The following is a 27,414-nucleotide window of genomic DNA, read 5'->3' as shown; positions in this document are numbered from 1 at the left end:
TTCACGATTGTTCCAAATTTCATTATTTATTGTATTCTACAAATTGTATCATGAAAATACAAAAAAAAAAAACAAATATGGAGTACTATCGAAAGTTCCTCTTCTTGTTTATATATCATTCGAAATTTGACCACTATAGTTTTTGGCAAATTTTTAAAAAACAAACACTGATATTCTCAATCTGAAAAGAGATCATTATAGTTTCCCAAAATGGAAAGCTTTTGATCAATTTTACCGATCTTGTAGGTTTTTCCTTTTCCGAGATAGCAATAGTAGGATCAGCAAAAACGACCTAAATACATATAAAGCAAATTAAATGAAACCTTATGAAAAGGTGAGATACTGAAGCTTTGCAGTTATAGATTTTTTGTTTTTGTTGACAACTAGGAATTATAACTTTTGTTGATTCGATAGTTTACCCTATACCCTGTATGGACTATTTTGTAGATATCGTTTTCGGCTTGTGCCTGTTCCCTGTTGACATCCTATTTTTTATATGAATAAACAAAATTTCAAACATTGACATATACATGAATCTTACTTGTGATGTACTTGTGATGTACTGTTTGGAACCTTTGGTGTAGTAATGAATATTACTGGAGTTTTTTCCCAACACCAAATCGTTATTTTTACACCTCGACACGTGTTTCGATCACCAAGTGATCTGTTTAAAAAAAATTACTTGAAGATGATCACTTGGTGATCGAAACACGTGTCGAGGTGTAAAAATAACGATTTGGTGTTGGGAAAAAACTCCAGTAATATACATGAATCTTGTTGATAGCCGTACATCAAAGATCTGCCATTGACCGATTCTAGTTACTGATTTGTCACAAATATTCAGTGCTTTTCTTTAATGTCCCCCCTTTTATTTTTTGAACGGTTCAACTGAAAAAATTTAAAATGGTTGCCTTGAACTTCTTGACATATGAACAGCCTATCTAACCTAACCTAACATTTTCGAACACAGTAACGTCAATATCTCTACAAATATTTATTATTCTCTGCCATATATCCAATATTGAAGCATGTTCAGTTTCGTACATCTTTTGCTTCAAATAGCCCCCTTAAAACAAATTCCAAAGGTGTCAAATCTGGTTAGCGGGCTGGCAATTCCCTAGGACCTCGACGGCCAATCCAACGACCGGGAAAAGTAGTATCCAAATAGTTTCTTACTCGTATGGAGTAATGTGGTGGTGCTCCATCTTGTTGGAATACAATATCCATATCGAATTCATTAGGATTCGCTTCGACGATTTCAGTGATGAGAGGGTCAACAGTAGTTTCCAGCATATTCAAATACAGTTCCCCTGTTGAATTTTTATCAATGAATAGATGTCCTACAATATGGTTGCCCAATATTCCTGCCCAAACGTTAATTTTTTCTGGATATTGGGTATGTGTTTCCCGGAAAACGTGAGGGTTGGTGTCACTTCAATAACGGCAATTTTATCTGTTGACATTGCCGTTTAAAAATAATGTACATTCGTCACTAAAACAAATATTGTGGTGATAGGTAGGATGCCTTGTAATGGTTTCTGTCATGATTTCGCAGAATTCTGTTCTTCGATCAGGGTCATCTTCAGTTAATTGGTGTACCATTTCAATTTTGTATGGATGATACTTATTCCTCTTCAAAAGTCTCCACACAGAAGAAAGAGACACCTCACAAACATTCGCGACCCAATAAGTAGACTGTTCAGGATTTACTACCATCTCACCAATTATTTTCACTTGCTGTTTTTCCGTAATGGATGGATGACCTGTAGGCTTTTTGTTATGTACACTACCGGTAGTCGTGAATTTGGATACAAGTTCCCTCAAATATTTTCTACAGATAGGACGATTGGTAAAACATTCATTGAAAATCATTTCGGTCTCGTGAAAGTTACGCGTCGCACCGTAAATTAAAGTCGCTTCCATTTTTTCTTCAAATGGACGAAAATTGACCATTTTAGAGATTGTTGACGTGGTACTTTTCTACTAGTAAAACCGAAAACTAAATGAGAATATTCTAACTGAACAATGATGTTCATTGTCGTACTGACACTTTTTGTCGTTTTTATAACCAAAAAATAACTTAACAAACCTCATCGGGTTGGCAAATAAAAAGGAACATTTCTAGAAATATCGATATCAATGTGTTTGTCTTCAGGAAATTATTAAATGTTCCGCTAATTTGTAGTGAGTCGAAATATTGACTTCATAGTCTAGGGTTGTGAAGTATTCGTCAGGAGCTTCAAAATGATGTGTCATAAGATCCCCCGTTCCATTTAATTTTTTTTCTCCAGATGGCGTCCAGTCGCCTTCTTGAAAGTTTCATCTGTCAATTTCACTTCAAAATAAAGTATTTATGCATTAATTTCATTATCCGAAATTTCAATATTTTGAGTTGACCCAAACAAAAAATAAAAGGAAGGGGACATTAAAGAAATGCACTGTATACTAAAATGTAGTTGTTGAATTTTACTTTCTGTGTTACTTCTGCATGTGTTAGTAAAGTCAGGAAGAGCAATAGAATAATTTTTGATATTATCATATTTAGCAATTTATACTTTCTAGGAAAGGTTTGAAATGAAGCCAAATTATTACGACTTTCGGTCAGACTTCCATTCCAGCATCACCTGTCAAGATTAATCACCGACAATCTAATTCGATTCACTGCCAAATGTTCACCTAAATAAAATTTCAAGAAAAACTGCATTGATTCCCCTATAATGTGATTTTTATTTTTTACGTTCCAATAAAAGAGACATTTCAAAATGAGCCCATCTCCTTTTCGCAACTCATGTTCCCTCTCCCTCACTTTCGTTCACCTTTGGACGAGTAAAAGCAATATGTAAGGGACATACATCAGCAATTCCACTTCCTCCACCTATCTAGGACAATCGCCCATATTTTCCGACCACCCTGAACTCTGCTCTACGTGAGGGACGTATGTCGTTGATGACGTGTATATCGCACCAACTATGCTGCAAGTCTATATTAGGTACTCGCTTCTAAAATCGATATAGGCCGTTTGGGGGGGGCGAGAGACGCATGTAAGAGAAATACGCGTAACTAGAGGGGTGGGAAAAGCAAACTGCGTGTATGGTACGCTATGTTACGAATTCAACCCACTAAAACAAGCATTACTAGAAGTTTGGGTTAGTGTAAGTTCCAGTTTGTTCTCGCGAATAAGTGCATCAAGATAATAATAAACGTAAGTAATTAGAGTCCCCAATGTAGTCAATTAGTCCTCATAAAACATCAATTGTCATCGACACCTAAGTTGTAATTCTAAAGCTACTCGAAAGCATGATTCAGGCTCACACCCGAAAACAAATGAATGAGATAATTATTACCCGCTGAGTCGCTGAAGCTCGGCTGCTTGACGAATTCCGAGAAATATTTGCATACCGAATGTTTGGCGTGGTGGGGAGAGCGGTGGATGGCGTGGTGGGGGACGGTTGAAGGAAATGCACACGGAAATGAGCGAAGAAGTTATCGTATGACGTCCACTTAATGGGGAGATGATTTTTCGGGGTTAAATGGTACAGGGATGAGCGAACGATGGCCTGATAGGAAGAATATAGAGAAGTTTATTGTCCAGACACGACCTATATTCTATCAGAAATATAGCAAGTCGTATTGTGAAACAAAAACAAAATATCTTCCGGGAAAATTAATAAATTTACCTATTAATCAGTTTCTCATGTCTATAATAGTGACAACAAAAAACTATACTCTCACAACTTCACCATCAAACAACTGAAACACAGAAAATCAAAACAATAAACATAGTCTATGTATCAGCTATTTTTGTGTTAGATATTGTTAGAACCTCTAGCGCCATCATCGGTAGGAATTTTTTCCTATGGGATCTCTTATTTCTAGACATCCTTTAAATCTAAAACAGTCCACAATGAGTACTTTTGTATCCAGTCGAAATATATGTTGATTTAATCAACCGATAAGTCAACATAGGTACATTCAAAGCAACATTTACGGTATAATATATGCATAATAATTTATTTATCCAGTCAGTCTAATCTCAGAGGATAGGCCCAGAAGTATAAAAACTAGCAAAAATATATTCCTGAGACCTAGTGAATTATCGTGACTTACTTTTTTTTGCGATCGTTCATTATTGATTTTATCTCCAGAAATTAATATTTCAATCGCTGCTAAATGGTGCATTTCTTTTCGAGAATAATCAAAGAATGTTACTCCTGAAAAACTCATAAGTTTGCTACCAAATGGACCTTCACTTGTATTCATCTTCTGTGCTTGGTTATGAATCTTACGTTCCGCCCATAACTACGATAAGCATCTATTTCGGAGGTTGACGAACATACGTCGCGACTTCCCACTTGGTGAAATCGTTAATGAGTTCTGTATCTGTAGAGTAGGGAGGGTGAATGTAGAACCACAGCACTTAGGCCACATATGTCCTGTTGTACATCCTCCCGAGGAGTTGTCCTCCTAGGTCATCGCTCATCCCGTCCATTCCAGGAAGGTGGACAGGTCACTAGGAGACATCTCCTTTATATCGGCATGTGAAGGCGATATATTGACGATAACTCCGGACATTCGCATAGGACATGCCTGACAGTTTCATCTTTCTGCTTACACATCCTGCATAGAGGTGTGTCTACTAGCTCCATAATATGGAGGTGTTTCCTTGGTTGACATTGACCAGTCAGAAATCATAGTGTTAAGCGTAGGTTTTTCCTGGTCATCGCCAGATATTTCTTTGACTCAGATTTGTGATTCCAAAATGTTCAGCCAAATAGCGATGTGCAGCACTTGTTGAACAGCATACTGTCTGATAGCATTAACATTTCTAAAAGCCTTGATCTACAACTGCGTCAGCCGACAAACTGCACTTCCCTAGATGATTATTTTGGTTCATCATAGGATGATATTCAATTTTTTAAATTCACTGGGAGAGTTCACCATTTCTGCCTATTAAAAAAATAGGCATTCCTGATTCAACACAAGATAGCGTTGTTTTGGACCTCTGTAGGTCTCAACACCGGTGCTAGGCTGCATTCTATTCTTAAACGACAAGCCTAAGTGACAAGCTCAGATGAACCACGAATGCTTCAGTTCTGGCTTATTTCTGTTTGAAATCATGTTGAATAATTTTTTTAAGGACAAAACACAAGCACTACAGAAAAATTCTCAGCTCTCAGAGCAGTGCCTGTGTGAAAGTAGCGATTCACATTGGATTTGAATCGCTGGAGATTAAATCCATTTGGAAAAAGGTTTTCAGGGAGTTTATTCCACATGAATGCAGTTCTCCAGATGAAAGAGTTCTCAAACAATGGAGTTCGAGGTTAGTGAGTTGAACCTCAAAACGATGAGCAGCCACAGTCAATCGCGTATTTCTTATATGTACCGCTCTTGGTGGAATCAAATATGTCATCACTTGGAACACTTCCCGTGAAAGTATCTATAGAAGAAAGAAAAATCTCCATTCTTTCTTCGATGCACGTGATGTTCGCGACTCCAATCAGGCGAATGCCTATTTTCTGAATGGAATCCAGCAACCTCAGGGTATGTTTGGGGGCAGAACTCCATACATGAGAACAATACTCCAAAGAAGGTCTGATCTGAGCTTTATGAAGCATGATAAATTGCTGAGGTATGTACAATTTTCTGGTTCGGAACAATGTTCCAAACTTTTGAGAAGCAGCCTTTGCAATTCCAGCGACATGATTGTGCTAAGACATATTGGTGTCCATTTTAACCACCAACAAACTTATCGGGGCAGAAAGCGGAATTGTCAGACCTGACATACGTCAAGTAATGTCATTCATTATTGGTTATTTTATTCTGAGAAGTTTTTTATTACACCCAGCTTTGGATTTTCAGCACCCATATCTAGGTGTACCTGACCTGCTACCTCCGCTTCCGTTCAATTCCATTTCAGTGCTGATTCTAGATTAATCTGCGATTCCGTAACTCTCAAAAATATTTAACTTCCCCAAATAGTTCACCGATATGTCGGAGTTATGATAGTCCTGATCCCTCCACTTAGGTACTTTTGGTTATTGCTACTAGAAATGATTTTGATGAGCTTATATTGGGGCCTTATTTCCCGCTTAATCTTGGTCCTATGTTCAAAGTCTGCTGCATATCCCTCCTCCATATATTATGTCCGAAGGCACTGTTGTGCTCAAAGGACAAGCCTAAGAAATGCATTGGAGGTTCAACCTAGCATCACTGATGAGAACTATGGTGGGTCGGAACACCGCTGTCTGCTGTTGAATCACGACTGCTTGATTTTCAGGCTTTGGCCTCCTCTAGTTGCCTAGCGGTGAAACACAGACGGTGGATGTTGAAGCTTTGCCATGGTCTGCCTTTGGGAGCCTCATTAGTCTTTGGTATTTGTGGAGTGAGTCGTTCCCATAGATGGCGTCTTCGTAAGGGGAGATGCGTCTTCAACTACATGAAAGACTTTTAACTTGAGCTTCATACCATTGAGTTTTTGTTAAATATCCCATAATCTTGATATTTTCGAAAGATTTTTTAACATATTTTCACAGGTATTATATTAAGTAGGTACGTGAAATCCTGTTTCATACAAAAAATTGGTGAATATACGTTTAAAATTCATTGAGATCATTGTAAATTGAAAGTAAAACAAGGCATTTTCTTGTCTTGTTACGATAAGAGGCAACACTAGGATCGTGTATTGGTACAATTTACTGAATTTGAGTCGATGAATACTTTTACAAAGTAGCCATTTTGTTTTGGAATTTCACTGAATAGATTGAGGATAATAAAATGCCTTGGAGACATTCTTCTATTCATTTTCGTATTCATCTCTGTCAAATAAGAGTTAACAGATAACAGATTTTCTTGATTATTTCAAACTATCGAGACGCTCCGGCTTCACATTGATGCAATGCTGATACTAAATATATATAAATGCGTGAGATCGCTACTGATCGTTTAGTGCGCTATATATAGGCACGCTCCGCCGGCTCCCCGTCCGGTACCGCCACAACCGCTATGTCCATGCATTTAAAATCTGTAATATCTTCGAAAATATCAATTTGATTCACATGCTCTACAGGGCCATATTCATCCATATTATTTAAGTTACTCAATTGAACAAGGATAAATTTTGTATTGCTTTAAATCGCTTCGTATAAAACTGAAGGATAAAAAAATTGTTATTATGGGTTATCCCCAAGAGGTAGACATATACCATCGCGGACTTTTTGTGTGGACCTATTTAAGGTGTACGATACTGTAGAACATTATTTTGATCTATATCGTAGGGTTCAGCCAGCGTTTGCAATGTAAGCGCAAACAAGTGTTGCTTAGCGACATTACATCAAAAACCTCTAAATTTATCAGTATTTCTCTATCATTTTATGCATGTTGAATGCATACAAACCTTTGTATTGAATCACTCTATCTATTGAAAAAAAATGCATCAAAATCCGTTGCGTAGTTTTAAAAATCTAATCATACATAGGAACAGACAGCGGGAAGCTACTTTGTTTTATGCTATGTTTAAATCCGTTTAAAATATGTTTCCTAAAGGTGCTGTCGCACCTTTAGGAACGACAACCCTCAGAAGTCGAAACTTGTGCAAGCTAAGGATTAACGAGGTCTTACCATTTAACGTGTGATTTCTAACACAAGTTGGACGATAGCAAGTGAAAATCGATCGTTCAGACTAGGGCTTGAACTACCGACCAACACGGCAGTCAATTCGAATGAGTAAACAAAGCACCCAGGTCGAACCGCCTGGCTACCGACCGAATATATTGATTCTCCCCAATATTTTGAATGATATCTTAATTATTTTTGAAATTTGAGAAATATATCGCGGCTCTCAAGGTAAACTAAACTTGAAAAAAAGAAAGGAAACAATATTTCATTGAATATTACTGGAGCTTTATCCCAATTACAACAAAAATTCCAAACAGTGCATCACAGTGCATCAGATAATTAAACATTAATTAAGTAAAAAGTTTCAGATATTCGATCAAAGAAGTAATTATGATAGAATGAGAGGTATGGTTTTCTCCTATCTGTAACCGAAATTATATATCAGTATCAATGATGTTTTTTTATTTCGTGATAAAAAAAGGTTTACGTATATCTTTCGTAGTTTTCTTTCCATTATGCAGATTCTTTATATGCTCCATATATAACTACAGAATATTGAGAAAACATACAGAAAGTACGAAACTTGTACGACAATAGAAGAATACATCACACAGTTTTGTTTACAATCTCCAAACGTTTCAACTGCGGCAGTCATCTTCAGTGACATGGTCGAAGTACTCTTCTTGACGTGTCAACTGAAGCCGAAGCTCTCATTTCTGCCGTGACATTTATATACTATACTCCAGGTATCAAATCTTTTGCCTTTATTATTCTTCAATCGGTGCAATAACAACATTGAACCTACTCAAATTCACATCAGAAGTCGAGAATTTTCTCTTTACTTCCTCAAATCAAGGCGTGTTTACAACAACTAATATGACGGTTGTTCGTATTAAGTGTCATTTTGATTTGTCTTTTCCATTGTTGCTATCTTTTATAGCGTTAAACATGGTTATTTAGGATCAAGTGGAAGAACATCTATTAATGTCTGCATTTTAGATCATGGACTTCGCCATTTATTTTATTACCAGTGAACACTGTTTCTCTTTTTAGTACTGTCATGTATTCCTGATGAAATAACAAACACGATGTTATTGTAATGGAAACATCTAGCTGTGGTTCTTGGCTACGTTCCAAAACAAGTTGAAAATCTTCAGGATCTGGAAATATGTCTTCCCAGCGTCCTGAGTTTGGTATTTCTATGAAAATAGTGGAACTCACTGAGTTGATTACATCAAAAAAGATTCAAAATATTTCGTAAATAGAATCTGGTAGTTTTTTCTGAGTTGTTAGCGACACTATTTTCAGTTCGACTCACCTTTCATACAAGTTAAATTCTCAAAGAGTCACAATAATTCATAACCCGTTCAGGAATTAATATAATTACAATGAATTTGAAACAATACATCACCATTTTCAGACTAGCATGACGACTTCTACTATTGAATGGATCTCAACACATTCAAATTGGTGAATAATGGTAATAATATAACATCCTTAATATAAATTATCGTTTCTTCTAGAAATATGTCGCTTGATTTATGCTAATCCCTATATTAAAGTCAATTTGAATATTTCTCAAATCAGGCAGTGTTATCCATAAAAACCAGTTTTTTTTTAAATTCACGAGGGTTACGTTTTGAAGGTTTTCATTCAGATTACTTCAAGTTTGTTTCTTGAATAACATGTCTTCCTAATTTCTGTCATGGTCAATTAAGTACACAGTGTACCTGAATTGAAGCTGAGTACATTTTTTAAGTGATATTTCACGAACCTTATACTCACAGAAATTACTTTGGTCCAGATAAAAATGATTGATGTTCATTCAGCAAGAAATAATTCAGAAGGTATTTTCAAAAAAACTCTGCAAAGTAATTATTCCGTTTTGAGAAAAGATTAAAGACTTGAGTGTTCATTGAATAATAAAAAACTTATTCCAAAGAAGAAATATATAGGAAAACCTAAACACCCATAAATACAAAGGCCATAATTCACTTATCGAAGAACAAATACAAATCAAAGACAACAAGAGCTAAGATTCAATATACTCCACAAAACAATACACATTCCTGGAAACTATGAACCTGTTTAGACAACACAAAGAATATTACCTGATGTAATCCAAGTACGGGCAATTTCAATGAGACATCCGGATAAAAGAGGTGGACATATACCTGCCCAAACCCTAATTAATGAAGCATCGACATATTTACTAAGGCGATCTAACCGTATAAAAGAACAAATAAGAAGATAAAACATTCAGTTTGAGTCTAGCCATGAAGATGATTGCACAGTCTGCTATCGAAAGCGCTCGCATATAATAATTAGAATATATCAAAGCTTCAAATTCGTTTTGTGAAGAAGTACGAAAAATATTAATGAAGTCAAGCTGCTGGAAAATAATTCCTTTCTCGATTTCATATCATTTCTAGAAATATGTGGATTCGTTTTCCGATGGCATCCCAGGATAGCTTCCCAAATTCCTGCTACCGCAGTTGTCGCTTAATTGGTCAAACCACCAACACTGACATACAAACTTGGCAAGTTGTCTTGGGTGTCACACCAATAGGTGGTTCCACTTATTTTTCGCTTGCGTTTACGCAGTTATTTTTATCAAGTACTTTTCTTGATTATTCACATTTTGTCTTCAATGGAGGACCGCCTAACCGGTACTGACGATGCCCAATAGGCTGAAACAGCTGTCTACCGGTGGCTCTTAAATTGAAATCAATATAGGAATGATCAAAATAGTACTTATCTATTATCTTTTGATTTTCATGGAACTATTTTCCAGCAGCTTGACTGCATTCGCTTTTCTCGAAAGGATATATGACTATATTGGTTCTTTATAACGTGATCTATACATTCTGAAGTTTTTATCAAGTTATGATTAAAGATAACAAAATCCGGCTGGTGGGCCGTGATCGAATGGAACTTGAAGTACCAAACGTTTCGTCTTCTACTGCTAAGACCTTCGAGCATCAACGTCGAATCATTATTCAATAAGAATGTATTTGGGAGCCATGGAAATACACAAACACCAAGGGAACTGCAACAGAAAGGAAGAGAGAACTTACCAAAGATCTGGCACACAACATTGAAAAGCGACAAAATGAAGCCAAGTCACCCAAATCCCACGGGAAGTATGCGCGAACCCGCCATTAATGAAATTGCGTGAAAAATCATCATTATAAATGTCACGGAAAAAATGAGAGCTTCGGTTTCAGTTGACACGTCAAGAAGAGTACTTCGACCATGCCACTGAAGATGAATGCTGCAGTTGAAACGTTTGGAGATTGTAAACAAAAACGACCTAAGCAAAAGCCAGAAACCAAGAAAAACATTAACGCCAGCCGTGAATGCCTACATTCCTATACTAGTCTGTTTACTATTTCGAGGAGAGATTCATATAAAAAAACAATTAGTATTACAAATAGAAATCAATATTATTCGGCGAAGTTGCCAGATTGGGATCACTATCTATTTTTCAAGCTCGAATTGAAAGTAGTCACATTCCACCAGATTTTATAAACTAAATAATGAGTACTTTGTAAGTATTTATATGACGAATAAAATCGTGAGAATTCAACCAAGCCTTTTAATTTAGTAAGTTGATTAGCGATGTATTTTGAAAACCTATTCATGGTGGAAGTGTGACCTTTTAACTTGACAGAAATCAAAATAAACCTGAAGACCGTATCGGACATACTTCGAAATTAAATCTCTTCCAAAGTACCTACACGGTAGGTTATATCCGACAGGCATTTATGTAAAATAATCAAGAAGGCGTCTGGTCGTGATGAAGTGCCCGTCATCTCACTTGAAAAGTGCGCCAATGAACTCGCACTAGTATTCTGAACACTTTTCAACTAGTTTATTTATTCCTTTATTTGGAAGGTTTTCACTCTTAAGCGATCATCAATATGGCTTTCGGAAACAAAGATCAAAAAGCGACCTTTCATCGTATGTCACCGTGTGAAGCATGAGGGTTTGCTGGCCAAACTTCGATGTTATGGCTTATCGGATCATTTTTATGAAAGAACGTTCGCTGCAAGTGGCCGTGAATCTCGAATACTTTTATCATCAACGCTGGTTTCTCTAGGGATCTAGGAAACCAGGTTCAATTCAATCCCACGAAAACCCAGGCATGGGTTTTCTCCAAAATGACAAACGTCTCTGAACCGAATATAATAATGTCAGGGTAGACAATTCCGCTTTCGGCTTCGATAAGTTTGTTGGGGGTTAAAATGGACATCAACATGTCTTGGCACAATCATGTCGCTGGAATTATAAAGGCTGCTTGTCGAAAGCTTGGAACACTGTTCCGAACTAAAAAATTGTACACATCTCAACAACTTTTGATGCTTCATGAAGCTCAGATCAGACCTTCTTTGGAATACTGTTCTCGTGTATGGAGTTCCGCCCCTAAGCATAACCTGAAGCTGGTGGATTCCATCCAGAAAAGAGCCATCCGCCTGATTGGAGACATGATCATCACTTGCAACGCTGATAGTCTGGAGCGAAGAACGGTTGGAGATTTGTCTTTCTGTTATAGATACTTTCACGGGAGGTGTTCTGATGACTTAACACATTTGATTCCATCAAGAGCGGTGCTTATCAGAAATATGCGAAGACTGTGGCTGCCCATCGTTTTGAGGATCAACTCAGTACACCTTGAACTTAACTATTTAAGAACACTTTCATTCGAAGAACTGCGATTATGTGGAAACGTTTTTCAAAATGGATTCAATTTCCAGCAATTCAAATCCAACGTGAATCGCTACTGTCGCAAAGTCACTGCTCTTAGAACGTCTGAAGGATTTTGCTGTATTGCTTGTGTTTTGTTCAAAAAAACCTAAGAACAGTGTCAGTGATATCACTTTTTGTCAAAAATTGAAACGGAGAAATCAGAACGGATGAATCATGGTACATATTGATTTTTGAAATCAATATTCCTTTTCTCATACGTATGTATCTCTCCTCGATACAGGTTGCAGACATGTTTTGATTTCTGTTAGAGTATTGGTACGTAAGGTGATTTTTCCTGCTTTCGTAGCTCAGTTTACGAGATTGAGATGTTAACAAAGCTTTCTCTTTGACGAAGGTTTCTTACAAACATTCGAACCGCGTAAAAGTCAGTTGAGTCCCAAATACACTGCTATTTGTGTCGGATCCTTCCTGATTTGTTGAAAGGTAATACCTCGAAACCGATATGTAGAATAATCTTGCAGAAAAGCATCTACAAGAATATCATCTGTGAAATATTTTTCATAAATTTCTGTCGAATATAATTCCAGTATCGAATCAGCCAGGAAAGCAGTTGTTTTCCGACAGGCATTTACAGGATACATTTTCTTATACCCTCCAACTTGTTATTTCAAGAACGATAAAGGGTAAGGCACGAAAATCCGTTTGAATAATCAGTCATCCCTTGAACATGAAATCGCTATTTCTCGTTCAACTTTAGGGATCGAACTATTTCAACTAGAGTTTATATCACAACTTTTGATATAATGTAAAACAATTATGATTTTCTCCGATCACACTATTTTGAGGTTATTGAAATCTCTTGAAAAGTATTGTATTCATCACGATCGAGATGCTGGTCTACGGCCAGGTAAATATCACGGCTTTGTGTAAATAAACGTCACTTTGGATCACAGTCGAAATATTTGTTGGGTGAATTGAATGGAGATGTGTTAGTTGCTCCGATATTGGAAAAAAACATTAGTGATTTTTGATAAAAGCTTTTCCTCTAACGATAAATAATAATAATGTTCATGTACTTGATCAAGAGGAAACTATAGATCATATAAGTTGAAGTAATTCACAGTCAATACCGTGCATTCTAGTTGAAAAGTTTCTCCCTGAATGAGCTATTTGATATTGAGATTGTAAAGTAAAAGAAAATTGTGAAATACGTCAAATTCAGTTATCAGCGGGACACATTTCTGAAACTCAAACCTATATCATCCACCCCGTACTCATTACAATTCACATGTTAAGATATAACATGTGTTTTTCAAGTAGAAATGCGTTTCTTAAAAAAAGGTTGACGTGTTTCGCGATTTCTTTAAAGTTTCAGAGTGGCACTGGAATGCATTTCTCAACCGACTGGAATTTATTATGCATTAGGTACACATAGATACAGAAAAATAACTAGGAACAGTCGATACAACAGATGTCCAATGATATCAAGGAATACGTTGACTCTTTTTGATATTTCAATGTACTTTTACATTATTTATGTTATTTCAACCTGTTTGTTCAAATCTAGCCAAACTGTTATTTTGTGAAATTATAATTTTAATCAAGAAGAAAGTAATACAAATTATCATATCATGAAATTTGACTTGTCCAATAGCTTGTTGTTAGCTTATTAATGAATTTAAACATTCAATTCCATTGTATTCCAAATTCCATTCCATTCCATTCCATTCCATTCCATTCCATTCCATTCCATTCCATTCCATTCCATTCCATTCCATTCCATTCCATCCCATCCCATCCCATCCCATCCCATCCCATCCCATCCCATCCCATCCCATCCCATCCCATCCCATCCCATCCCATCCCATCCCCCATCCCATCCCATCCCATCCCATCCCATCCCATCCCATCCCATCCCATCCCATCCCATCCCATCCCATCCCATCCCATCCCATCCCATCCCATCCCATCCCATCCCATCCCATCCCATCCCATCCCATCCCATCCCATCCCATCCCATCCCATCCCATCCCATCCATCCCATCCCATCCCATCCCATCCCATCCCATCCCATCCCATCCCATCCCATCCCATCCCATCCCATCCCATCCCATCCCATCCCATCCATCCCATCCCATCCCATCCCATCCCATCCCATCCCATCCCATCCCATCCCATCCCATCCCATCCCATCCCATCCCATCCCATCCCATCCCATCCCATCCCATCCCATCCCATCCCATCCCATCCCATCCCATCCCATCCCATCCCATCCCATCCCATCCCATCCCATCCCATCCCATCCCATCCCATCCCATCCCATCCCATCCCATCCCATCCCATCCCATCCCATCCCATCCCATCCCATCCCATCCCATCCCATCCCATCCCATCCCATCCCATCCCATCCCATCCCATCCCATCCCATCCCATCCCATCCCATCCCATCCCATCCCATCCCATCCCATCCCATCCCATCCCATCCCATCCCATCCCATCCCATCCCATCCCATCCCATCCCATCCCATCCCATCCCATCCCATCCCATCCCATCCCATCCCATCCCATCCCATCCCATCCCATCCCATCCCATCCCATCCCATCCCATCCCATCCCATCCCATCCCATCCCATCCCATCCCATCCCATCCCATCCATCCCATCCCATCCCATCCCATCCCATCCCATCCCATCCCATCCCATCCCATCCCATCCCATCCCATCCCATCCCATCCCATCCCATCCCATCCCATCCCATCCCATCCCATCCCATCCCATCCCATCCCATCCCATCCCATCCCATCCCATCCCATCCCATCCCATCCCATCCCATCCCATCCCATCCCATCCCATCCCATCCCATCCCATCCCCCACCCCACCCCACCCCACCCCATCCCATCCCATCCCATCCCATCCCATCCCATCCCATCCCATCCCATCCCATCCCATCCCATCCCATCCCATCCCATCCCATTCCATTCTATTCTATTCTATTCTATTATATTTCAGTATATTCTATTCTCTACCATTCCAGTCAATTCAATTCAATTTCATTCCATTTCGCCTCCCTACCCTCATTCTCTCCTTTACCCTCCTCCTTCCGCCTTTCCCCCTCCGTATCCCCTCACTCCACACGCCTTCCCTCCTAATTAATCCCATCACGTCCCACCCGACCCCCATCCCATCCCATCCCGAACCACCCCACCTCATTCCGTCCCGTCCCGTCCCGTCCCGTCCCGTCCCGTCCCGTCCCGTCCCGTCCCGTCCCGTCCCGTCCCGTCCCGTCCCGTCCCGTCCCGTCCCGTCCCGTCCCGTCCCGTCCCGTCGCGTCCCGTCCCGTCCCGTCCCGTCCCGTCCCGTCCCGTCCCGTCCCATCCCATCACATCACATCACATCACATCCCATTCCATTCTATTCTGCTTAAAGCATTTTTTTCGGGATTAATGTTTATCAGTTTTCAATGTCAAAAGTCGAAAAAAATATATTAACGTTTCAAAATGGTTTATGTCGAAATAACGTCAAAATACTATCGTGATTAAAAAACATATAAGAGAATAAAATTTGAAATATTTTCATTCAATTATTCTACCAATTCAATGTTGGAACTTTATCACAATTCTTCATGTTTGTGTTCATCACAGTCCAGAATTTCTCAACGTTCATTAAAAAGGTTTCAAGTGAAGCAATTTCTTTGCAATAATTGTATGCCATTCAAACATATTTTTCAAACTTCACTCATTTGTAATTTTTTTTAACGATGAACAGATTTCGATAAAATTATATGGGCAGTAATGAAACAAAATCAACTAAATCTAGTGGAGTAGTCACAAATTTGATCTGTTTAAAAAAATCTGTTAGAAATCTGTTTTTCCGTTAACCATTTGTCGCATCCCTACGGACAACAACCCTCAGAATTCGAAACTGTGCGAGCTAAGGACTAACGAGGTCTTACCTTCAAACGTGATGAACATTTTCAATTTTTTTGGTGAAGATAGATTTTGGCTTTCTACTTCTTCATCTTCAAATTGAATTGGTGGATTAAATGAATGACATATTTTTAAAATTTTAGTCGCCCATAGTTTTTTTTAACCCGTCCTGTAATTTTGACATAATTTGTTTGAAACTCGTTAATCAGTGGTTAAATTAGATTAAAAAATACTAAAATATTTTCCTTTTTTTGGCATTGAAAATAATAAAAGTTAGAACTGAAAATGGAGATTCGTTTTAAATTGTACATTCAACATCAATATTTCCTTCCTTTGAAGTGGGAAGAAATAATCGAGTCATCCCGACCGACGCAATAATTCAATTTCGAATGTATAGCATGACTAAAACTCAACCCTGTACCCAACAAAACAAAAGCTCTCCGACCTAAAAGCTCAAAGCTGGCCATAAACAAGTGCCTGGCGATCGGCGCATATGTAGGTGCGAATCAGAATAAAGCCAGGAATGCATGTTGCAGTGTAATTTGGGCCGGCCCATTTTTTGATCGGATCCTAGTGCGAAGAAGAAGCCATGATGGACGGAGAGTAAGAGCAAGTACTGAGCTCACTCGATCACTACGATCACTCGAATCGGACTCGTATCGTGGTAGGCGGTAAACGCGAGCGAGCAGGTCGACTCGACGCGCAAGTGTTTTCTGCACGTTCTAAGTAAGCAGGCGGCTGTGTGTCCGATTGTTTCAACAATTGCAATCGTTGGCTTGCACTCTAACGACGGCCGTTGTGCATTGATGACAATTGTTCGAAGTGTTGTGATTTGTTTTGTTGGTTTGCGTGGTATGTTCATTATTTCAGTGCAGTGAAAATATTTTATTCATATGCTTGTAGTTTTGACCTGCGATTCGTGAGTAGATTCTATATTTGAAGCATGAGATTTAGCGCCAAAAGTGACGTCGCGAATATAATGAAGTTGACAGACGTTTAAAAATTGTTTGAAAAATGTGTTCTGTGGTTTTTAAAAAATTTGTCTTGGAATTTGAAAATTGTTTGGATAAATGTTTTTGGTCTGAGGATCTAGTGGGCACTTGATACTATTAGCAATGATAATTGTTGACATTAATTCATTCATAAAATCATATCATTAATTCATATAATAAAATCAGGTACCGGTCAGTCAACCGATTATATCCATTACTGCAAAACAATCAAAATATTATTAATTTCCATCACTGTGTCAACAAAATATCCCATAGAATCGGCAATGAGCGAGCGAGATAGAAAAGATGTGTCCGCGCACTTCCGAAACCTCCTGAAAAGAGATACTCTCGTCATTCGCAATGTTTGATCAATTAAATTGCATTAAAGTGCGTATTGATTTTGCAATTATCGGGAACCAATCAGAAATGGAGTTTTTTCGTTTACTTCTCTGCGCGGACAAACGTAGTTTTCTACTCTCGCTTTTTCTATTTTTGCGCATATCCCCGATTTTTTTGCCATTGCGCCATTGTCCAGTTACTAATTTTTAGTGCTGTATTGATTTTATTTATTCCGAAGGTTTGCTGAAATAGGACTGTCTTGATTTCTGTTTGAGATCTCAGAACACTCTTCTGGAAAATACTAACACCAAGCTTCTTCTGAACTAATTTGAAATTTAGGATTTGATGTTGAATTGAACGGTGCAGGATGCATATTCGTGATACATTTAAAAAAATAATACTACAGGGAACTCAAAGTTCAAAATAAACAGGTGCTTATGAAAATCCGCGAATACTTGAAAACGATTTCGTTGATAAAAAAATAGGTATCCAAAATATTTTCTTCTGATAAAAGTGACGTATTGTTTTCTTTTCACTTTCCTTTCAAGCGAGTGTGTTAAGGACTAGGAGAGAAATAATAAGTTCTTGTAATCAAACATCCGTTTCAAAATTTGTACTTTCAATAAATTATTCATGGTATTCGTGAATCTCTCACTAAATTCAAAAGTTTATATTAAATAGTATTGTTCAGATATTCATTCGTTTTCACTCATGTTGATATCGTTAAATACTAATTTACTGGCTCAATTTCAATTTACTTCTAAATTTACTTAGTGTACGATAGTCTTAAAATATTTTCTAACGATTAATGTTACGTGTTCTTACGTTAGTACGTGTATCAAAGTGCCAGAAGAGAGAATGTTTCGATTGCAACATCTTAAAAAATCTGTGCTACTCCAAAACTTCTGGCCAAAAATTCAAAAGTTTTTTTAAAATAACTATCAAATGATAATTGGCATTTACACATTTTGTGAAATACTTATTTTCCAGACCAAATTCATTTTACTATTTGTTGGTGTGCCAATCTCAAAATGTTTTTGTGGATGTTCTGTATATGCTTAGATTTGAATACCCGATAGAAATGTAAATCTTTTTCATGTTGACGCAATGTTATTGAAGTATCTTGAAGCGCTTTTCTTGGAATATTTCACAATATTTACAAAATCACATTACATTCCTTTCAATCGAAGATTTTTTATACTACGATGCTGAACACTAAGCACTAGGGTATATGGAATTATTTGCCAGATAATATTTATTATTATGTTACCCTGTTCCTTTTGAAAACTATCACTTAGAGACAGTGATGTTTTTCTAGTGTATCGACAAATAGTTTTCAGATTACTGATTATTTTACATATTCTGCAAAAATGACTTCATTAAAAATTGTAAGACATCCAACATGTTTCAACAAATGTTAATGAATACTTGATACGTTGTTAGTTACTTCATTAATTACCGATTCAATTACCTATAGAAATGAAAAAAATCTTTGTGTAATGTAATGTGTGATGTAATTTTTTTCCATTGCTTGAATAACATTGGCGTATACATGAGTATACACTCCTGTGAGATTATTTTGTAGACTTGCTAAAAGTCATTATTTGAACTATATAGGATTTGTAGATATTCTTTTCTAGAGTTATTACCACTTTTGGAATTTATCAGCAGAATAACCCTGCTTATTATTGATTTTCTTTCGCTAAGTATAGGTTGACTGGAAAATCAGCTTCAGCTGACATTCGCCTTTTCATCTTATGAGTATAGTTAGATTAAACGATATAGTGCAACCTATACCTGCCAACAGCTCCCTTTCAATAATATAGTAAAGTAAAAAATCTAACTCATTTCATTATTCAATAATCATTTCTGATTATTAAGAAATACAATAAAAATATATATATATATATATATATATATATATATATATATATATATTATATTTATAATGAATATTTCGTTTATATAGGTGAGTGGGAAAGTAGGGATTCAAATAACAAGGTGATAATTGAAAATACTTCTGAATACTACTTACTCACTTATATATACAATCGATCGCATCAAACACACTTCACTACCTTTCTTCGATAGCTTCTGATAATTCCTCTTCCATATTCTCTGTTTCACTATCACTGTCGTCATTTAAATCAATAATGAATTTATTTCCACCATAAATATAGAAGTGTCCAATCTACATAATATAGTCTTTTTCAACTGAAATTACTTTTTAAATCCCAGTCTTCTTTGGTAATATTAGATACTTCTTCTTTAATTAGCTCTATTACCTTCTTATCAAATTTTGGCAAATTATTTTTACGCCCGATGCTTTGTTTCAATTTTCCCCAAATTAATTCGATGGGATTGACAACACAAAAATATGGAGGAAGTCTCAGTATGGTGTGTCCATACTTTTCAGCTTCAAGGGTATACACTTTTTCAAATATTTTCGTCTGTAAAACTTTTGGTATAGTAATTTTCAAAATACAAATTGTTATCCATTAAAAAAATCTTGTTTTTCATCTTTCGTCGAATTTTTATTCGGTAGTTTGATGAGCTGTCGCGAATGATAGAAAGCGTTGTCAAGAAATATTACAGTATTCGCATCCAAATTATTAAAATCCAAATTAGCTTTCATGTTCTTACGATAGTCAACATTGCAGTCCTCAAGTTTTTTTCCACATAATTTCAAAGAATTCTAAGTGTTCTAAATTCTCTAAGTTCTAAGTGTTTGTTTCGCAATTTCACTATTCTTCGGCTTTCCATAACTGTTTGACATTTGTTTATTATTTTAAATCTAAATCCCATTTTTTTTCCAATGATTTTATTAGATGAAAATCTAAAAGTTTTGGCTATCCCGAATCACATCGCGTCTTGCGTTCATAATGTTTGTTTTTGACTATTTAACGTACAGTTGAGAAAGGAATTTCGGTCAAATCTGATGTTGCTTGCTTTCCTCGAAACCAAACTTGAGATGTAGAGTCTTATATACATCTGTGTTTCAGTATTCAAATGCATCCAAATCTTATTGAGTGGTATCTATTTTTCGCTCTTTTTCGTTCACCATCGCTATTGGAATCACTACACTGGAAAAAGTCTGCGTTGTTTTCACATTCGTAATTACTATTAGTACTTGTCCAAGGACGCCACATTTTAAATAGATAACAAAAATTTTAAGTAATTATAACTGCACCAATATCGAATTTCAACACTCGATTTCAAATCCCGATCATTTCCTGAACTGAACAGGCCGACGATAACCATCCCCGCATTTCCCGATTTCTATTCGTCACCGTAACATGACTTCAAATTCAATTTTATGACTCTTCAGCCAATCATAAAACTCTGGTAGTAAAAATTATCCAATACGAACCGCCAATTCTACAGTAAACGTGGACTATTTCGCAGCCGGTTTATTGCTATGTATTGGTTTTTTGGCCTTTGAGAGTGCACAATATCGTTTACTTCGACTATATCTTCAGTTTTCCTTGGTTTTGATGTCCCATAATTCAAATTTAGGCACAAAATACATTCGTTCGTCTATATTCACGAAGAGTTTCATCCTCTATTCCATCTGCCAGCATATAGGAGTGTTATAGTGCTAAAAAGCTAGTAATCGCTTTCAATAGTAACATGAAAATATAAAAATAAATCAATATATGTAGTGATAGCCACTTATCCTAGGTTACCCAAATTATGACTTTCCCAGATACGTCGTTTTATTTTCATTAGTTTGTCGACTTATATTGATGCCGCAAGTGTTATCTTTCATCGTCCCAAATGTACACCGTTTGAATCCTTGAGTAGATATTGATTATGACGATTTTTGTTTCAGAACCATATACGCTTTGTCCAATTATGTATTAGTTAACCAATTAATTACAGACAAAAATGCAGCTTTGAAGTATTAGGGTCATACCTGTCATAAAAATTGAGAGATATAACTATTTGAATGTGTTATGAAATCACTATAAAATATTGTTTCACTCAATCAACGTAGCATAATAAAATAAAAGGTATCACAACAAAAACATCTCATTATCTATAATTTTCAATATTGCGCTATATTTTTTCGAGTGTTTTAGTTTCATTTTACTGAAGACACTATAACCTGTTTTGTCTAACGAATCCTTCTGTACGATTAAATTTTGAGAAAAATCTGTCGGAACTAAAAAATGGAGTCATCAACATCTTGTTTTCGAAATGGATGAAGTGTTCAAATCACAACACCTATCGTTAGTCATACCCTTTATTAAAAGTATCTTGGAAGGTATGAAAATTTTTACTCGAATATTATGAACATACTGTCCAAATATTTTTCCCTATTTCACTTACACTTGGGGCAACGAAAGATTACGCATGCGTTATCAATTTATGAAAACTAAACGTGGCTACAGCATTGAATCACCTAACCTTTGAATGAAGAATTGCTTTCTTTCATGAAACTTACTAAAAAGTAACCCTATGCTATGATTTTGAGCCAATTTCATAAAAATCGTCGGCGCTTTATCAACTATTATGTAGTAACATTCATATTTTACATTCCGTTTTCCAACTCCGATATCTGACAATTCGAATATTTCAGTATATGCGGACCTTTAGACTTGGCCTCGGACACAGTTATTTCCTATTTCAGGTCAATATTTACGAGAAAAAAATCACTCAAGGTTTATTAGTCATAAAACAATTGTTTGTTTAGTATAAAAATATAAGAGTATTGAAATACTAGAAATTTTTTGGTTATCAACATTACCTGTTGAACGAAAATCTAAGAAATTGCTGACGTTTGTACCTACAGCTATCTGTTTTCGATGTTCCGAATGCAAGCTATTATCCAAACTAGAGCTCTCTGATTAAACGTAAATTGTAACTATTTTGTCTTCCTTTTTCACTTGTAGAATAAAAGCATGCTATATCTGCGTATGGTGTGAATAAGCACATAAGTCAAAATATCGCATTTTCGTATTAAGTCATATTCGTCGACAATAACTGCAGATGCATAACTGTGTGAAATCACATAAGTCAAACACGAAACATAAATAGGTTAAAAATGATTGCGTATACATATACACATTAGTCGAAATGTTATGATTACGGTGGGTTTAATAATATAAGTCAGACTTACGTAGTTTCATACTACATATTCACAAGTGAAAAATCACATATGTCTGACTTAAGTGATTTTACGCTTAACGTGTGTTGCGTGAATTTTGTGTTTATGAGTGTGTGTAAGTGGTACGTAGGTACTTTCTATACGTATTTTTAAAGGTGCAACGATGAGTACTAGTAGTAGAATACTTGTGGAATTATCTCGCAAACGAAGAGAAGTTTTAAATAATGGTAAGCTTTCTTTACAATATTTGAAAACATTTGTGTCGGGGATGATTATACATGTTTTGAATGATTTGATGTTCATTAGAGAGATATTTTGAACGACGATAAACTTTTTTTAAAACTAATGGTTTATTGTTACTTGAAGAGATGTTTAGAATGACTCGAAATTCATTATCAGGGATGAGTTTACGCATATTTTCAAATGGTTCATTTTCACTAGGAGATTGACAAAGTAATATTTTTTCAGAATACGAGTTGAATAAATGGATGACGAGAGGGGACGGGTACCTTCTCCATTCAAATTCTCCAAAGAAATGATGGATACTGTTCGTACACATTTATTGTCATTTCCTACACACGACAGCCATTTCACGAGACGAGAAAATGATAGAAAGTATCTATCGTCGCACTTCACAATGAAAATGATGTACGACCTTTACCGAAAAGAATATACACATGCGAGTGTCTTGTAGCTATTACGGTCAAGAATAACATACTTTGAGATTGGCGATTAAACCAAGAAAATTGGATTCTTGTGATGAATGCGACAAATTCTAGCTGAAGTTAGATCTTGCTACAGATTATATGTGTGAACTTATTATTGAGAGAGACTACCATTTATTTTTAGCCGATGAAACGTATAACCAAAAAGCAAGAGATAAACAAGTAGCAAAAGAAAAGAAAATGTCCAATGTTCAACGTTGAATTCACAGCAGTGCTTGGCTACACCATTCCTGTCGAATTCAATTGCGTTTTACAAACGCCAGCTTTGGACCTACAATTTAACAATTCACGACAACAAAACTAACCAAGCCTTTTGCTACATGTGGCATAAGGCTACTTACTGCAGCTCGTGAGGCCAATGCAATAGCTTCATGTATTTTCAAACATATCCAAAATCTACCGGATGTAATTACATATACGTTCATTCATATACCTGCCGAGAACAGAACAAGAACTCGTACATGCGGCGATGCTAACGTTAGCTTTGCAAAAGTGTCCAAGAATTTGCACAAATGAACATAAATTCATGTTGTCTGGACACTCACATACGGAAGTCGATGGTGATCATGCTGTATTTGAAAGAAAAAACAAAAAGGCAGTATTTTGATAGGTTATCCCCTTGATTGGTATCAGTTGCTCCGATCGTGCGGTCCTAGATTTTCGGTTACTGACATGATCCAAGATGACCCAAGACGACTTTTTAGAAATCTCAAATATGTTGAAGGTATATTAGTGAAAAAAAAAAAAAGATGTTGCACACAACGATTTTAAGTGGCGTACCTTAAAGTACAGCGAACGGTTTGGTAACATCCTATTTAAAACCAGCTTGGATGATTATGAACCATACCAGGAGGTGTCGTTTCTGCGACAGAAAATATCCGCGAAATGATTAGCTAATGGTGGCAACGTCACAAAAATCAGAAGTACGTTATTACCAATATCTAAAAAAAAAAGCTGATATGTTGTCCCTACTAGAGTTTATTCCACCTGTGTTTCATCCGACTCAACTGTATTGGCAGATCCAGATTTGAATGAAATTGATGCTGACAATCATAATAAATGATCCGAACACTAACTTTCCAAATGCTCAATTGAAAAACTACGATTTTTGTTATTTCAGTTCGAGAATTTGATTATTTTAGTTCTTATCACTTAACTCATTTACTTTTCACTTACTTTTTTCTGGTTAATTCAATCTAAGTAGAAGGAGTAGATCACGTAAGTCGATATTATATAACTGTTTCTCGTTGCAGATGCAACAAGTCAATCAAATTATCAATTTATTCTGTTGTTTATTTTGTTTCAAATCTGTGTATTAAGTGTAAAATGCAAAAATTTTCAATTCATCCAAGAATATTGATAGTATGTTGTTTTATTTTTGAATAAATCAGTTTTTATCGCCTCCTGAAAAGTGGACATTTTTGACTCATGTGCTTATTCCCCCTATACGCAGATATAAAAGTCTGTATTTCATCGCGCCAATTTTATTAAGAAAAAAAACATTCATTGCCAAAACAGGTACAAGACTTAGGTTAGGTTAGGTCTGAAGTGAGTGGGTTTATTCGACCCTCCACCGCAACCCGCAAGGGTTTATTGTGGCTCACACCTATTCACACTCGGTCAAATAAACCCAGCTTCTTAACGAAGCCAATTAGTTTGTATGGTGAGTGGTTCCCAGCGGAGCAGGCACAAAGTATATGCTCTGCTGTTTCATCATTTTCCAAATTAAGCCGACACACACTGTCTTCCGACAGTCCAAGTCTCTGCATATGATGATTCAAATGACAGTGACCAGTAAGAAGGCCTGTTAGACATCGTAGTTCATCCCTACTGTAGTCCAACAACTGTTTGGTATCAAGCTTTGCCTTGGAGTGAGCCAATACTGGAAGATTCTGCCAGAAGTCCATAAATCTTGCCGCCATCCAAGTGTTCAATGTTTGTTTGACAAGGCCCAAAGCGATGTCAATAACTGGTTCTGGTTCGATGAAGTCGCTTGCAGCACCCTTTTTTACAAGGGAGTCAGCAGCCTCATTGCCTTCCAGGCCAGTATAGCCAGGAATCAAGACCATAGACAATCTGTTGAATCTTCTATCGAGGAGAGTCGTGTTTGGCAATTTGCTACCAATTTAGACGTTGTTCGGTAGGAGCCAAGAGCTTTCAACGCCGTTTGTCTGTCCGATAATATTTTTATTGACTTGTGTATGAGGTTGGATTTATCCAATCTCTCCGCACACAATTCAATAGCGTAAATTTCCGCTTGAAATACAGTCGCATAGGTTTCTAGGCATAGGTTTACTCGAGGACCGCTTGCCCGGTACTGACGATGCCCAATATGCTGAAACAGCTGTCTACCGGTGGCTCTTGAATTGAAATTAATATGGGAATGATCAAAAAGTACTTATCTATCTATTTTTTGATTTTCCAGCAGCTTGACTGCATTAAACGTTCTAGATATTATATATATATATATATATATATATATATATATATATATATATATATATATATATATATAATATATATATATATATATATATATATATATATATATATATATATATATATATATATATATATATATATATATATATATACCTGAGTTGAGACGTTCGGACCGTATAAAGAGGCAAACGACAGGATGACAAGTTCAACACCAAATCGTTATTTTTAACACCTCGACACGTGTTTCGATCGCCAAGTGATCATCTTCAAAGCGGAAGATTAAAACTAAAACAGTTTTAATCTTCCTCTTTGAAGATGATCACTTGGTAATCGAAACACGTGTCGAGGTGTTAAAAATAACGATTTGGTGTTGGGAAAAAAAAACTCCAGTAATATTTATTACTACACCAAAGGTTCCAAACAGTGCATCATAAATGACAAGTTCAGTTTGAGGAGTGCCTTGAAGATGACAGTACGACCAGCTGTCGAAAGCGCTCGCAGATAAATAATAGAAGATATAAAGCCTAAAATCCTTTTTGTGAAATTTAATAATAATAATAATAATATATATATATATATATATATATATATATATATATATATATATATAATATTAAGCGAAAACGTTCGAAACTCTGGATGCACTTCATCAAGAAGATTGTCATCTATATAACCTGATAAGGTATTTTAAACCTCGTTTATTATATTTCAAAATGCCAGCAATTGTTACCCATCCCAGAACAAAATAAATCAAGTATATTTTTGAGATATCACAATTGTACAGCAATATTTATCGAAAAAGAAAGTATATAATATTTTGTCGGATGTTATTAACGATCCAACGGGTATGCGGTTTCAAGATAATCTACATACCTACATAGGCATAAGCCACTACTTCTTATCTGCATACTGCTTACTTATATTTCTTATTGAATAGTGTTTGTTTGCTTCTGAAATACTAAATAGCGGATGTTTTCAATTTCAGAACAGATAGTAAACTAAACACTTGTTATACCAAACAATTCGTATTAACATAATGATTGTTTTTGACAATATACCTCGGTCCTTTTCTTGATATTGAATCGTTTGATGATGTTGTTTTGTGACTGTGTCGAAGTCGGTGTCGAAAATTTTTTCTAGTCATTACTATTGATATACATAACACATATATAAAAGAGTGCATAACAGGTAGATCGTTCATTCAGCTGGAAATAGCTGGATATATTTTTCCATCTCGAAGAAATATTCTGTTTTGATTTATGCCTGTGACGTCAAGATTGCTGCAAATTTCCTTTACTTTGAACCATGTGCCAAAATGTATATATATGTAAATGATATAGGTATGCAGTTAATATTGAATAAGCACCACTCAGTATTTTTAATAAAATTCCATATATAAGAACAATATTATTATGTCAGCCTCTTTTGTTATAACACTGTGAACTTTTGCATCCAAACAAGCCAGTTCTTGTGGCTTCAGGGGCCTCAATCTGTGGAGCGCCCAGCATGTTCTGGTTATCTTCATTGGTGGCATGATGCTAGTGTTGTCTCCAGCC

At 36.4% G+C, this 27,414-nt stretch overlaps 1 protein-coding gene across 3 annotated transcripts in view; it reads left to right on the top strand.

Annotated features, from left to right (window-relative positions):
- The first annotated feature begins 3,104 nt into the window (after positions 1-3,104).
- The window catches only part of ab (BTB/POZ-zinc finger protein abrupt), a 104,000-nt gene continuing 79,690 nt past the window's right edge, over positions 3,105-27,414 (top strand). The window contains exon 1 of one of the 3 annotated variants that reach the window (XM_074172640.1): positions 3,105-3,202. The gene's annotated coding sequence lies outside the window, so the exon portion shown is untranslated. Of the gene's footprint in view, positions 3,203-16,867; positions 17,170-27,414 lie in introns of those variants that run through there. The other 2 variants (XM_074172638.1, XM_074172639.1) reach the window with 2 other exon arrangements.

This window comes from Leptinotarsa decemlineata, unplaced genomic scaffold, assembly GCF_025532065.1.
Source record: "Leptinotarsa decemlineata unplaced genomic scaffold, Ldec_3_MD MMD2_tig00000133_RagTag_RagTag, whole genome shotgun sequence".
Lineage (NCBI taxonomy): Eukaryota > Metazoa > Arthropoda > Insecta > Coleoptera > Chrysomelidae > Leptinotarsa > Leptinotarsa decemlineata.
Note: the sequence above shows the minus strand (reverse complement) of the source record. Positions and strands in the feature narration are given on the sequence as shown.